This window comes from Saccostrea echinata, unplaced genomic scaffold (assembly GCF_033153115.1).
Source record: "Saccostrea echinata isolate AGI-Se365-2 ecotype Australia unplaced genomic scaffold, CSIRO_AGI_Sech_v1 ptg000052l, whole genome shotgun sequence".
NCBI lineage: Eukaryota > Metazoa > Mollusca > Bivalvia > Ostreida > Ostreidae > Saccostrea > Saccostrea echinata.
Window position 1 is genome coordinate 7,409,461 of NW_026889801.1, and position 15,814 is coordinate 7,425,274.

Consider the following 15,814-nt stretch of genomic DNA (forward strand, 5'->3'; position numbering starts at 1 on the left):
TAAACTCAAGAACTAATTGGATTTGAATCATCAAATTTTGTCAATTGATGCATCTTGGATCCTTGGAGAACGCCAACCAGAAAGTAGGTCACTGTAAACTACTTATGAAATTTTGTGGCTATATTTAAATATCTCAGGTCCTTATTGGCTAAGAATCATTAAGCTTTGTCAGTTGATGCATTTTGGGACCTCAGAGTGTGTCAACTAAAAAGTAGGTCACAGTGACCTACTTTTGGAATTGCAAGGCAACATCTAAGTATTTCAAATAATAAGAGTCTTAAAATCATTAAACTTTGTCAGTTGAGGCATTTTTGGGACAAGGAGTATGTGTACCAAAAAGTTTGGAATCTCATAATCTCATGGCTTTATCTGAAGATTTAAGATAATAAGGGGCTTCGAATCATCACACTTCATCAGTTGATTCATCTTGGGTTCTCAGAATGTTTTAACCAAAATGTAGGTCATGACGACCTACTTTTGGAATTTCAAGGCTTTTTCTTAATATACAGGATACTTAGATGCATCAAATAGAAGTGATAGGTTGTACAATTTATCAGAAGAGTGATTCAAGGCCCTTGGGCTTCTTGTTTCAAGTAAATTATATCATTAAATTAATTTAGTGTTATGTTTACAAAATTACCAAAATCTGCAAATAATTGGAATTATAAATTTTTGAAAGAAATACAGTGCAGGGAACTAATTTTGTTACATAAACCAGCATCAGCATAAGCATTAGTAGCATCAGGATCGAGCTAACATCAGCATTAGCATTTAAAAAACAGCATTACCAGGATCAGCATCAGCAAGCATAGGATAAAACCAGCATTGACCTACATAAAACCAGCATTATCCTACTAGCATCAGAAAATCAGTGAGTTTTAATTCAGTAAAAAATTAAAAAAGAAAGAAAGAATATTGGTTAAAGTATTCACATTATTGATACATACTGAGATATTATGATCAAATAATTGTAAAAGGCACTTTTATTGCTTTAAACGGCAATGCTGAAATTCATAAAATTAATCTACTTCCGGTAGCATGATGCTGCTTCCGGTAGCATTGACCTAATTATAAAACAGCATCAGGATAAGGATTACTAGCATTAAATCAGCAAGCAAAGGAAGCATTCAAATCAGCAAGCAAAGGAAGCATTCAAATCAGCATTGATGCTGTAACAAAATTAGTTCCCTGCACTGTACGGTAAAATATAACATCAAAAAATATTTGAATAACAATATAATAGAAGTTGCAAATACATGTATTGCAGTCTTCGTGAAAAAAAAATCATCACAGGACATTCGGACAGACAATTTAAAACGTTTCATGGGATTAAACAAATTTACACCAGTCCAAAACTTTTATCATATAATGATTATAAGGATGTTAATTTATATCATATGGATTAATTAACAAATAACACACTTTTTCTTCCCTGGTACCGCCTCATCGAAATATTTCAGACCCATCATGGTGGAAGTATGTTTTAAAATAATCATGATTAACTTAAATGGTTTTTATTAAAGTGTTTTGGTATTAGTTAAAGCGTCTAAAATATCAAATAGAAAATTTAAATTTTAAAACCCAACCAAATCAAACCTCGGACAAACGGACTGATTTTACCAGTTAGTGCATTGAACCAATTAGATTTTACCTGTTTTGTCTGACGGGCTGGTGCTTTTGAAACTGATATTTGAATATTGACTTTGGTATTCTGCTCAGCTCCAAAATATGCATTTACATTTTTTCCAGCATGTATCATTACTTGAAAAACAAATATTATAAGCTTGGCAAAAAATTTAAAGTCTTAAATGCATCAAGTGTAACACTTTGTTTTTTATTCTTTGCTAGGCAAATGAAATGAAAAAAGTAAAGGAATTGTGCCTCTTCCAAAATTGTGATTTTCAAGGCCCCTAGGTCAGGGGTTCTGGTGTTAGGGCGGGGCTCTAATGATTAGATAGTGAAAATGCATTGATTATTTGAAATTATCTCCTCCTCTCTCCTGGATATTAAACCAATGAACTATGTACATACAATGTAGTTGTGATGAGGAAGGGTACTTCTTCCAAAATTGTGATTTTCAAGGCCCTGGGTCAGGGGTTCTGGTGTTTAACATGGCGGGGCTCTAATGATTATATAGTGAAAATACATTAGTTCTTTGAAAATTTTCTCCTTTGCTCCTGGGTATTAAGCCAATAAACTATGTACATAGTTATGATGAGGAAGGGTGCCTGTTCCAAAATTGTGATTTTCAAGGCCCCTGGGTCAGGGGTTAATTCTGGTGTAAGGATTGGGCTCCATTGATTATACAGTGAAAATGCATTAATTCTTTGAAAATCTTCTCATCTGGTCCATGGTATTTTGCCAATGATCTAATTACATAGTTATGATGAGCAAGGGTACTTCTTTAAGCATAAATCCCTGGGTCAGGTGTTCTGGTGTTAGGCGGGGCTCTAATGATTTATACATTGTATAGTGAAAATGCATTATTTCTTTGAAAATCTTCTCCTCTCCTCCTTGGTATTAAACCAATAAACCATGTACATAGTTATGATAAGGAAGGATGCCTCTTCCAAAATGATGAATTTCATGGCCTCTGGGTCAGGGTTATCATGGGGGGGGGGAGAGAGAGAAAGTTCAAATGATCATGAAAATGAATTTATGCCTTTTAATCTGCTCTTTGGTATAAATCAACCATTTGTGATGAGCAAAGGTGCCTTTTCCAAAATTGTGAAATATGTGGCCCCAGGGTCAGTGGTTCCTGTGGGGTGGGGTACTACTGATTTTATTGTGGAAATGCATTTTTGAGGTGCATCGCTATCAGCGATGTAGCCTCATTGCTGACGACCCCCAATTCTTTCTTTCAATTATTGCGGAGATAAAGGACTCCACAATATTGATTCTAAATACGCCATTGAAAATAGTGCAAATGTTTATTGACGAGTTGGTGATATTCATTGTCTATTTTTAAATATCAAATAACATAAAATCTCACATATATTTGTTGTTTGTACTTTGAAAGCAACAAAGATAACAAAAAAAGAAACAAAAACAAAATCAAAATGAAAGAAAACAACAAACAAACATGTGCGCTACGCGAAGTAAGATCTCTTTGCATCACAACAACTCGTACTATAAATTATTAGGCCTTGTAAGGCGACATTGCTTGTACGAATATCTGAGAAAAATATATAATAATTTTATTAGGTCACCTGAGTAAACTCAGGTGACCTATTGCTATCCGTTTTTGTCTGTCGTCGTACGTCGGTCGTAAACTTTTGAACATTTTTAGCTTCTTCTCTGGAACCGCTCAACCAATTTCAACCAAATTTGGTATATAGCATCTATGGGTGAAGGGGAACAAAAATTGTGAATTTCATGGTCCCTGCCCCCCTGGGGCCTGAGGGGTGGGGCTAAAACCACCAAAAATAATGCAATCTTTAAAAATCTTCTTTACTCCTGGACATCAAGCAGACAAACTGTTGGCATCATTGTAATAAGCATTAAGCCCTCTACCAAAATTGTGAAATTCATGGCCCCAGGGTCAGGGGTTCTGGCCCCAGGGTGGGGCTATATAGATCATGTAGTGAAAGTGCATTATTTCTTTGAAAATCTTCTTCTCTGCTCCTGGGTATTAACACAACTAAGTCAGAAACGTACTGACATTCCCATTTTTTACTGACAAACTTGGACAATTACTGACAATGTGCTGCCTTTACTGCAAAACTTAGACAATTACTGACCTTTTTACTGCCGGTGCTGATAAACTTAGAAAAGTGCTGACAATCTTAGTCGGTGCTGATAAACTTAGACAATTACTGACCTGGTTTACTGTCTCTGCTGAAAAAACTTAGACAAGTGCTGACATTTACTGATAAGTACTGTCCCTATTGTTCTCGCTGTCGGGGAGACAGCAGAAGTGTGAAATTGATTTTTTTATTAATTCTAAAGAAGGTTTATTTGATTTAAAAAAAATTATAACTATGCCCCAATGATGTTTTTAAAAAGCTCCTATGATCAATTTACAGAAGAATTATTTATTTAAAATTAAATTCCAGCTGGGATGGAAGTGCAATAACGGTAACTCTAACTTTATAAATGTTCTGCATTAAAAAAAATTCCAGGCTTTGTAATAACAATATTATGAAATTTGGTTGTCTAGGTCGTCTGTTAAAAGTTAATCTTCGTCCATCAGAATCTGCTAGATACAGTTATCTTGTTATTCACAGAGCTTACCGTTACATGTAATATGAAGAGAAAATTCGGGATTTATTCCCTCTCGCATTTAATGTTCCGAATGACATTACGCTTAATGATGATACCCGAAAATACCGGGCACTTCCGTCCCAGCTGGTGCACATCAACAAAATTTACCCTAGATGCGGGTGATTTAATCGAAATATTTACAAATCTGGGGCACATAAAAAATAAATGGAAATACGAAAGGAAGAAGAATATATAACGAATTTATTGATGTATGCATAGTCCATGTTTTCTTATGCTTTCGATAAATAATCAGGCGAAGTTTCAGCAAGGTGTGGTAGACAATGAGAACAGAGTTGCAAGCCTTCTCTCTTTTTATGTATCAGTCGAAAACGATATATTTAAAAACAGCTTATAGAGACAAAAGAGTTACATTATTGATAACATATAATGCATATTAGAATACAAAAATAGTAAAAAGGTGACTCGACCCCAGGTTTAATAAGAAAAAATTGGAAAAGGGGGGGGGGTCCATACCCCAAGTGCCTGTGATCGCATGAGGTGATCCGAGTGTGTACAGTAGCGAGAAAATAAGACAATAGGTGTCACTGCTGCATTATACAGAAGGGCACTCTCGCCGAATATCACAGGAAGTTAGTTACGCAACATTATGGCGACAGGTAGACCTCTCTGTTCTTCAACACAATTGTGAGCAATTCAACACATAAATATTAAAATGAAATTTACAATCTCTCTCCCTCTTTTTAGAATAAATAAGTTATTCCTTAAAAAAAAAATTTCGTAGATTTACGAGGGGTTATCAAAAAGTTCGTGGACTGATGCGATAAAATTAATACTATGCAGTTGATGATTACAAAATTTGTAGGGAACATAAAACAACAAAAGTTTAAGAAGTGTTTAAAATTTCAGCTTGATATGTTGATAATTTGCCAAATTATCATTAAATAAAAAGAGCATTATATGATCACTCGGCACTGTCGCCGTTTATTTTTATGACGTCCGACGTCATTATTTCTCCATGCCCGCTCCCTCTGCCTCAATACACTTTTCATGATGAGATTCTCTAGAGTAAAGTAAAGACCTAAACCCGTCTTGTTTATATGACTTTACAATGTTATGAACACATGATTTCAATGCATTAATATTGTAAATATTAAATCTATACATTGGAAAAGATCCTCGCTTGATTTGCCTGCATAATTTTCTTGCCGGTGTTCAATGTCAACCAATGATCAACGTCACTTTTCGACGTGTCTGACTTTGGACACCCTGACTACAAATCGACATTAACCGTGTGTCTCTTTTCTTGCTGAATCTGTCTTGGTATTTAAACACAAGTACTCTGGATGTATTTTATTTCTCTGTAGCCTGTTTAAACATTTTCTAGGTCTATGTCAGGTTTTCCAGGGGCTGAAACTTTATAGAAAGTTGTAAAATGACACCCTACCCCCTTTCGACGTCATTTTTAACCCCTATATTGTTTGGACATTCCCTATTAAATTTACGATAAAATTTCATAGAATATTTAGAATCAGGTAAAAATTGCAACTTTTACGGAAAAATTATGTCATATCACATGAGTGAATTAATGAGAATTTCGGATGACAAATGCTCATATAAGAAGAGTTTTTCTCAGTTACACTCAGGTAGAAAATACGTCATGTCCGAGGTTGCGCCGCCTTGACGTACCATTGCTTACAAAAACATTTACGATTCACTCAAAAATAAAACTTATGATTTATAGTTTATTTTACGGATGGAAAAGAAGATGCTTATTTAATGTTTAAAAATTCATTGATGTATCTTAAGCGGTTTTAATTTTATGACGCTAGTCCACGAACTTTTTGATAACCCCTCGTATATTAGATAAATTAAATGAATGAATAATCTAAAATAAAATGTGAAAATCCAATTTGGGAAAGACACAAACTTTTTAGATTTAGCTGCAATTTCTAACAAACAAAAATAGATAAATGAAAAGGGGGAAATCACTACTAAAGCCTTGCACAAATATAGTTTTTACAGGTTTCTTCCTAATGCTTTCTGTTAAGTCGGGTTAGTATGCAATGTACATTTCACAGTGTTTCAAGGGACGGTAAAATGAGAGAACAATAATGAATGTGTTGTCGCATGCATGCATGCATGTACATAAAGTTTGTGTATGAAATTAAAAAAAAAACTGAAAAATAATTCCAGGTATATTTTCTAAACACTTATTAAAAAATTAACATAAGAATAATTATTCGAAAACAATTTACAATCAACCTGATCATAACAATAAAAAATTATTTTCAGCCGGAGTTATACTACATGTATATCTAAAATTATTTACATTCACTTCGCCTGAGTCAATATTGATTTTTTTTTTTTGGAGAGAGAGAGAGAGATGAACGGAAACTCGGCATGGGAGATGGGGGGGACCTACTGTGTATAATCTTAATCTTATAAAAAAGAAGTTGATAAAATATTAATCAAAACTGAAACAAGTGAACAAATAAATAAATAAATACTTATAATAATGATTACGATTGTACATTGCACCAAGTGATCAAAAAAAATTTGCACCATGCAAAATAGCACTAAATCCTTTTCATGTCTAGATATTGGTTTTTTCAGGTACATGTATCTTGGAGAATATACATGTGTGCTAAAATTTTAAAGCAATAAACCGGTTTCTAAGACATAATGTTTTTAGTGACAAAATTAACAAGGCACAGTTTATATTTTGAAGCTTTAGAAATTTACCACACTTCTCTCGTTCCGTAGGAAATTCGCTTATGATCGATTGAAACCGGAAATCCCAAACAGCGGTATACATGTATATGACTTTTACAGATGTCCAAGAACATTTAGAAATGAAATTACCGATCAGTAATTATTCAAGGCTTATTAGATATAGATTTTTGTTAACAAAAGGTGTCTGTCCTGTTGATTAAAAAAATACGAACATGCATTTCCGATCGATGAAAACAGAAAATAATTCAAACTATACATTTAAAGACGGGTATATTTATCATCCGTCTGCGAAGGAATAAATTGATGAAAACTAATTGTTGATTAATCAATTCATTTCTTTAGATTGAAGAGGGATAGGAACAAAGTGCAATTATTCAACACATTTATTTTAAGGTGATTCACACATAGTAAATCGTACATCGTATTTGTTATGAATTATTTTAAAGATATCAATAATAAAATTCTTAGTTAAAATATTTTAACTGTCTTGGAACTGAAACTTTATTAAAAAAAAATATTAAATTAAATTAAAAGTTTAATAACACACAAACATTTTCATACCAATGCAGCCTCCCTGAGAGCGAGAACAATAGGGACAGTACTTATCAGTAAATGTCAGCACTTGTCTAAGTTTTTCAGCAGGGATAGTAAACCGGGTCAGTAATTGTCTAAGTTTATCAGCACCTACTAAGATTGTCAGCACTTTTCCAAGTTTATCAGCACCGGCAGTAAAAAGGTCAGTAATTGTCTAAGTTTTGCAGTAAAAGCAGCACATTGTCAGTAATTGTCTAAGTTTGTCAGTAAAAAATGGGAATGTCAGTACGTTTCTGACTTAGTAGTGTAAATAAAGTTACTAAGTACATAGTTATACCCCCCGCAAACGAAGTTTAGGGGGGGTATATTGGAATCAGCATGTCCGTCTGTCTGTCCGTCTGTCTGTAGACGAGATTTTGTCCGGACCATTTCTTGGAAACTGTTGGAAGGATTTGTCTGAAAATTTGTACACGTATTATTCACCATATGAAGGTGTGCACCTGGTATTTTCATTATGATTGGATAATTATTTTGCATTTTACAGGAGTTTTTTTTCATTTTTATTATGTGGTTTTGTCTGGATCTGTTCCCAGAGACTATTGCATAGATTTGTATGAAAATTTGTACACTTATTATTTACCATATGAAGATGTGCACCTGGTATTTTCAACATTATTTGATAATTTTTTGCATTTTACAGGTGTTTTTTTTTTAATTTAATTTATTGACTTAGTCATTTTGGGTTCATGTCTAAGGTTTGAGACATAGAATCTAGAACATCTGTACAAAATGTGAACTACAGCTTAAAACTACTCATTAGAACTTAAAAAACCCCACAAAGTATTAAAAACAGTTTTTACATTACACAGCAGATAGTGTAAATCCATTTGTCCCTTGGGAGTAATAAGTGGACATGCATCCATTTAAAGATTAATTAATGAGTTCAGTGTGGGAAGCTGTTAGGGCATCTCTGATCAAGCAGGTCTTATCTATATCTCAGGGGAATTGGGCAGAAAGAAATAAAGATCTCTGTTGTCGAAGTCTCTTAATTGTAATTTATGTCTGTCAAAATACATAGTAACTAAAACCAGCTTTTTATTTTTAAAATGAGTTTGATATAAAGGTATTAAAATCAGTTTGATTTTCTATAATTAATTGTGATATTCTTTTTTTTTAACAATCAATTTGCAGAGTGTCATGTCTCACAAAGATGGCAGATAGTTGCAAACTATTTTTTCAATGTAATAAAAAACACTGTAATTATTAGTGTTTATGTTTTATTAGGCTGCACCTTAGTTTCATTCATTAAATAAAGTGCCCCACCACAGCATGATACGCCCATCAAATATTGTTAAATTATCATAAACAGTTTAGATTCAATTGTTTGAATGACATCTTAGCGAGACAAGGCAGTCTGCAATTTGTTGTAAAGATATAAAAATTCAAATAAAAAATGTACAATAAATAATTAGTTTAAATTATATTATACAATATCATATAACTTTTAATTATTATATACAATATCAAATTAGTTTTAATTACATCAAATTTATCTTGAAAGTAAGACTAGCCAACAAGAACAATTCAATACAACACAAGCAATTAATTAAGAGACTGATTCCTTTTGCCCAATTCCCAAGAGATGTAGATAACACCTGCTTGATCAGAGATGCTCTACCAGTTATCTCCTCACACTAAACTCATTGATTTCTCTCTAATTTGACATGCAATTTTCTGCTATCAAAATTTTCCTTGACTAGTGCCTGATCATTACACCCATGGGAGAGGTGGAATTTTTGTTGTTACAGATTGCTGTAAAGAACATAATGAAAAAAATAAGACTAGTATTTTCTTGATTTAACACTTTTTTAATAAAGATACTGCAATACTCTGACATCTTTTTGGGACTGTGTAATTTAAAAGTTAAAAGACATAGTTTTTTGATTCTAAGTCTAATGGTTTTCTAGTTATGATTTTTCCATATCTGGCCATAGCGTCTTTATTAAAGGTCAGAGCAACCTGGTTTTAATGTGCGACACACCTTCTACCCTAGATGTATCAACTGACAAAGTTCGATAATTCTAGGCCTAATAGTATTAAAGTTATGAGCCGGACATGAAAAAGCTAACGGATGGACAAACATGAACGCTATAACATAATACGTCCCGTCGTAAGACGGACGTATAAAAATATATAATGAGTAATTAAATTTTCACTGTAAATGTTTAAGGAAATTGTGAACACCTCTCACATCTAGAAAACATTAGTGATTTGGTACTTTCTCTGAAAAACCCAGCGGGGGGTATTTGTCCCTTTTGGACAGTTCTAGTTATGATGAGCAAGAGTGCCTCTTCCAAAATTGTGAAATTCATGGCCGCAGGGTCAGGGGTTCTGGTGTAAGGGTGGGGCTCTATTGATTATATAGTGAAAATGCATTATTTCTTTGAAAATCTTCTTCTCTGCTCCTGGGTATTATATAAAGGAACTAAGTATATAGTTATGATGAGCAAGAGTGCCTCTTCCAAAATTGTGAAATTCATGGCCCCAGGGTCAGGGGTTCTGGTGTTAGGGCGGGGCTCTATAGATTATATAGTGAAAAAGCATTAATTCTTTGAAAATCTTCTTCTTTGCTCCTGGGTATTAAATAAAGTAACTAAGTACATAGTTATGATGAGCAAAAGTGCCTTTTCAAAAATTGTGAATTTCATGGCCCCAGGGTCAGGTGTTAGGGCGGGGTCCTATAGATTATATAGTGAAAATGCATTAATTCTTTGAAAATCTTCTTCTCTGCTTCTGGATATTAAATAAAGTAACTAAGTACATAGTTATGATGAGCAAGAGTACCTCTTCCAAAATTGTGAATTTCATGGCCCCAGGGTCTGGGGTTCTGGTGTTAGGGCGGGGCTCTATCGACTATATGGTGAAAATGCATTAATTCTTTGAAAATCTTCTCCTCTGCTCCTGGGCATTAAGGTGATAAACTAAGTACATAGTTATGATGAGGAGGTGGGCCTCTTCCAGAATTGTGAAAGCCATTGCCCCTGGGACAGGGGTTCTGGTGTTCGGGCGGGGCTCTATTGATTATATAGTGAAAATGCTTTAATTCTTTGAAAATCTTCTTCTCTGCTCCTGGGTATTATTTAAACAAACTAAGTACATGGTTATGATGCATAAGGATGCCTTTTCAAAAATTGTGAATTTCATGGCCCAAGGGTCAGGGGTTCTGGTGTTGGGGCGGGGCTCTATTGATTATATACTGTAGATTCATTATTTTATGCGAGTACTTATCGCGAAATGGCTTTTTAACGTCAAATCGCGAGAACAATAATTAGCGAGTGGACGGTTGATCAAGGGATTTTACATTGATTTCAGCACCATAAAAATAAAAGCAAGTAATTCTATTTCGCGAGTGGTGCTTCTCGCGTAATTACGCGATAATTAATTCCTCGCATATATTTAGGAATCAACAGTAGTGAAAATGCATTGATTCTTTGAAAATCTTCTTCTCTGCTACTGGAGATTATTTAAACAAACTAAGTGCATGGTTATGATGCATAAGGATGCCTTTTCAAAAATTGTGAATTTCATGGCCCCAGGGTCAGGGGTTCTGGTGTTAGGGCGGGGCTCTATAGATTATGTAATGAAAATGTATTGATTCTTTGAAAATCTTCTTCTCTGCTACTGGAGATTATATAAACAAACTAAGTGCATGATTATGATAGACAAGGATGCCTCTTCCAAAATTTTTAAATATATGGCCTCTGTTTTTTGGGTTCTTGAGGAGGGGGGGGGGGCTCTATTGATTACATAGTGAAAAAGCATTAATTCTATTAATCATTAATTAATCCTGTCTGCTCCTTAGTGTTGAGCTGATAAATAAATTGCTTAGCTATGATGAAAATGGGAGCTTTGAACAGAATTTTTAAATCTTGTGGTCCTAGGGTCAGGGGTTCTGGCATAACGAGGGGAAGGGGGGGGGGGGGGGCTTTTGATAATATAGTGGAAAAGTGTTAATTCTTTGAAGTCCATAGTTATGATGATGAGGGTAACTCTTCCAAATTCGTAAATTTCTTGACCCTTGGTCTTGGGTTCTGGTGTTAGGGTAAGACTTTGTTGAATCTGTAGTGAAAATGCATTGTACCTGTGAAATTCTTCTCTGCTTCTGGGCATATTGGAAGCAAACTGAGTAAAAGTTTAAATGATATGAGTAAGCGTATTTCTACCAGATTTTTAAACATCTGGACCATTGGTCTAAGCATTCTGGTCCTGGGCAGGGCTCTATTAATTTGTATTCTACTGAGAGAAGTTATTCCCCTTTTCCATTCACCTTTGATAATTAATCACTGTAAATATGTATTTGAAAGGTTAATAGAATAAGATAATTATGCAAGAATGTTTATCGTATAATTAAAAAAGTACTTTCTTAATTTTAATAAACAGGTAGACCTGTAAGTAATAGATAAATAAAAATGAGACAAAAATAACTTATCTTTAAGTTATTAAAAGTTCTTCAAAGTCCATAAGAGAGGTCAATGCTAGAGGTCTTAATATGGGTTTATAAAAAGTACAGAAGCACTAATAGTTTGTTAATAGTCTGCATAGAGTTAAGTGGGGACAGATTAGAACTTAATTTATGAGTTGATACTGAATACTAGACTAATTATTTTGTTGATCTTCCTACTTCTCTTGCTTTAGGGCAACAAAGCTTCAACTATCAGTGTATTTAACTTCTAAATTGTTGTATTATACTCAGGTGACCGTTAAGGCCCTTGGGCCTCTTGTTTTATTAAACATCACTAGCAATTGGAACAAGATGGTTGTTTTTTATAGAAATAGAAGGGATATTATTTTTTCACTCGATGAAACGAATAGTAAGATGTCCAACTGAAAAAAATTTTGCAACAAGCGCCACCTTTAGGGTAAAACATTTCACGAAGGTGACATGAAATGGTGAAATGATCGGTTTTTGGTGAAATGTTGGTTGAATATGATTAAATGACTGATAAAAATTGCAATAACTGTGGATATCAATTTATAGGATTACTGATACCTTATAAACATATAAGTTTTGAGTTCAATCCTTACCGCCAAGGTTTTATAACCAATTTTATCGAAAATATATCGGAGGAAATTGGCCGCCATTGATGGGTTTCATAGTATACGGTATACCACACCCGATTGTTTTTTTTTTTTTTTAGTTCCGTATTATTTATATGAACATTTCATGTATTGCACTATGGTTTACGTATTATGCCATTTTTGATTGAGAAAACTAGTCTAAGACAAAGTATTGATATTTTAAAAAGTTCACAAAATGAAAGAAACTAAAAAAAAATTCAGATATTAAATTATATAGAATTATCCAATAATCATTCCTTTCTAAATTATCATTCATTATTTCATCTTTCTACTATGATAATAATGAAAGAATAAAACAAACAACATTTTTCAACCTCAAAGAAAGGATATTTTAATTTTTATTTTTATTCCTGATTTTCCCTCAACATGTTTGTTGAATTTTTCTGAGAATTTTTTTTTGAGTTTTTCTGTCTTCAATGTGATGCTTCTCTCAGGCCTTCAGGCCTTTGATTTTCTTTGTTCCTCTGATCTGCCTCTGAGTATTAAGAAATCAAAGTAAGCATGCTAAGTGTATTATTAAGTTATGATTAGCAATGATGCCTCTTTCAAAATTGTGATTTTCATGGCCTCTGGTATAAAACACAAACCAAATACAATTGTTGGAAAGTTGTTGCATGGTTTATAGTCATTTATAGGGGAAATAGCAGTTGTTCAACTTAGTCATTTTTATGTATAATGTAGCTTTACATCGTTTCTCAGGATAACCACTGTAACAGTTTTCAAAATCAGAAGGTCTTGTTTGTTTTGCAGATGAGGTTATAAACTTTCATTAAGGATGTGCATGGTGCTCTGATTTTGAATTTAGACCATTTCTGGAAAATGAGCGGTTGTTGAACTTCATCATTTTTGATACCAAATATTGCTGGTTTTGGTATGTCAAATGTCTGGATAATCCCATCAACAGTTTTCAAAGTAAGGAGTTTGTTGTGCAGAGAAATTGTACATATTTATATAAGAGATATGTTTAGTACATTGGTTTTGATTTTTGATCAGTGACTGGGAAAATACCAGATGTTTGTGCAAAGTATTGCTTATTGGGTATGCAAATTAGTTGTACATTTGGAAGAGAGTCGATAAGTGTTTGGACTTTGTTTTGGATCATTTATGACAAAAATACTTGTTGGTATTCTTGATTTGTCAACTCCTGCATAAAGGGTTCATTTTATTTGTCCAGATAGCTCCTACATATCTAAACCTAAGGACATTTTTCCTGAATGTTTTTACATCATTGATATTCGTGGCACCTTTGTTTGGTATTTGGTCATTTATGAAAAAGATACAAACTGTTGAACATGTCAATTTGATGCAAAATATTACTTTTAGGGTACAACATTTCTGCAGATAATACCTCCTTCAGTTTTCTGCTAAAAGAAATCCCATGAAAGGGAATATAGGTTTCGAATTGTTCAAGTCTAATAAACATACAATAGAGATGCACATTGCACTTGGAGTTTGATTTTTGGTCATTGATAAGAAAGTACCAGTTGATTAATTTAGCCATTTAATGTCTTATATTACTAACAAGTGTACTTCAAGTTGATTTTTCCAGATAACTCCTTCAACAGTTTTAAAGATATCATTATACGCCCGTCTTTAGACGGGACGTATTATGTTATGGCGTTCATGTCCGTCCGTCCGTCCATCTGTCTGTCCGTCCGTCTGTTAGCTTTTATCGTGTCCGGCTCATAACTTTAATACTATTAGGCTTAGGATTATCAAATTTTGTCAGATGATACTTCTTGGGTACAAGGTGTGTCGCACATTGAAAGTAGGTCGCTCTGACCTTTGATTAAGATGCTACATGTATGGCCAAATATGGAAAAATCCTGTCCGGCTCATAACTAGAAAACTATAAGACTTAGAATCATCAAACTTGGTCAATTTATGCATCTTAGGGAGAAGGTGTGTCGCGACCTATTTCAAGGTCACTGTGACCTTTAATTTAAGTGAAATTTTTAAAAAAAAATGTTTTTTTTCTATTAGATTACACAATCCCAAAAAATGCAAGAGTGTTGCAGTATCTCTGATCAAGCAGGTGTTATCTATATCTCTTGGGAACTGGGCAAAAAGAATCAGCTGTGTTGGATTAAATAGTTGGCTAGCCAAACTTTTAAAATGAATTTGGTGAAAAGTAATTAAAACTTATTTGATATTGTATAACAAATTATAATTTAAATAATATAATTAATATAATTATTATATAATATAATTAAAACTAATTATACTCGGGATTGCAGCTTAAAACCAGTCTGACATTAAATCTAAAAAAAAAATCAAGTATTTAAAAAAAGATGTTTTTAATTATGGTAGATAGTCCCTACAAATCTAAGAGTAAATTGCAGGAACCTTATTAAGAATGTTGCATCAAGATTACACAAGTTTTTTGTTTCTTTTTATAAATCTCTGTAACAAATTTAAAAGAAAAACTTTGTTTTCAAATTTAATTTCAGAATGACATAAATATGCATTTTCAGATAGTGTGTATAGATTCATTCATCCATTGGGATTAATGAGTGGACATGCATCCATACAGTTAAAGATTAATTAATGAGTTCAGTGTAGGGAGGCTAGCTGTCTCAATCATTTCTGTTAGATGATCTCTGATCAAGCAGCTGTTATCTGTATCCTTTGGGAATTAGACAGAAGAACTGCTGGTCAGTTTATAGCATATGTCATTTGATGGCCAGCCTTTTATTTTAATATGAATTTGATATAGATTAAGTTGTTAAGACTAAATTGATATTGTTTAATATGATATTTTTATGCAAACTTCACAGGTGTATTCTTTGTGACAAGGCCTTCCTTTGGATACCAACAAATTTGACCTTTTGACCTTGACCTTGGAGTTTGACCTACTTTTGAAAAACTTTAACCTTGGCCATAACTTTTGAACAGTTGGTGCTTAGGGTTTCAAACTTCACATGTGTATTCCTTGTGACAAGACCTTCCTTTGGATATCAACCACTTTGACCCTTTGACCTTGACCTAGGAGTTTGACCTACTTTTGAAAAACTTTAACCTGGGCCGTAACTTTTGAATGGTTGATGCTAGGGCTTTCATACTTCACATATGTAATCCTTGTGACAAGACCTTCTTTGGATACCAACCACTTTGAACCTTTGACCTTGACCTAGGACTTTGACCTACTTTTGAAAAACTTTAACCTTGGCCATTATACTTTTGA

General features: G+C 33.6%; 1 protein-coding gene across 1 annotated transcript in view; it reads right to left on the reverse strand.

Moving 5' to 3' along the window:
* Positions 1-15,814, reverse strand: part of LOC133204320 (multiple epidermal growth factor-like domains protein 10) — a 609,956-nt gene that overhangs the window by 99,637 nt on the left and 494,505 nt on the right. The window lies entirely within an intron of this gene.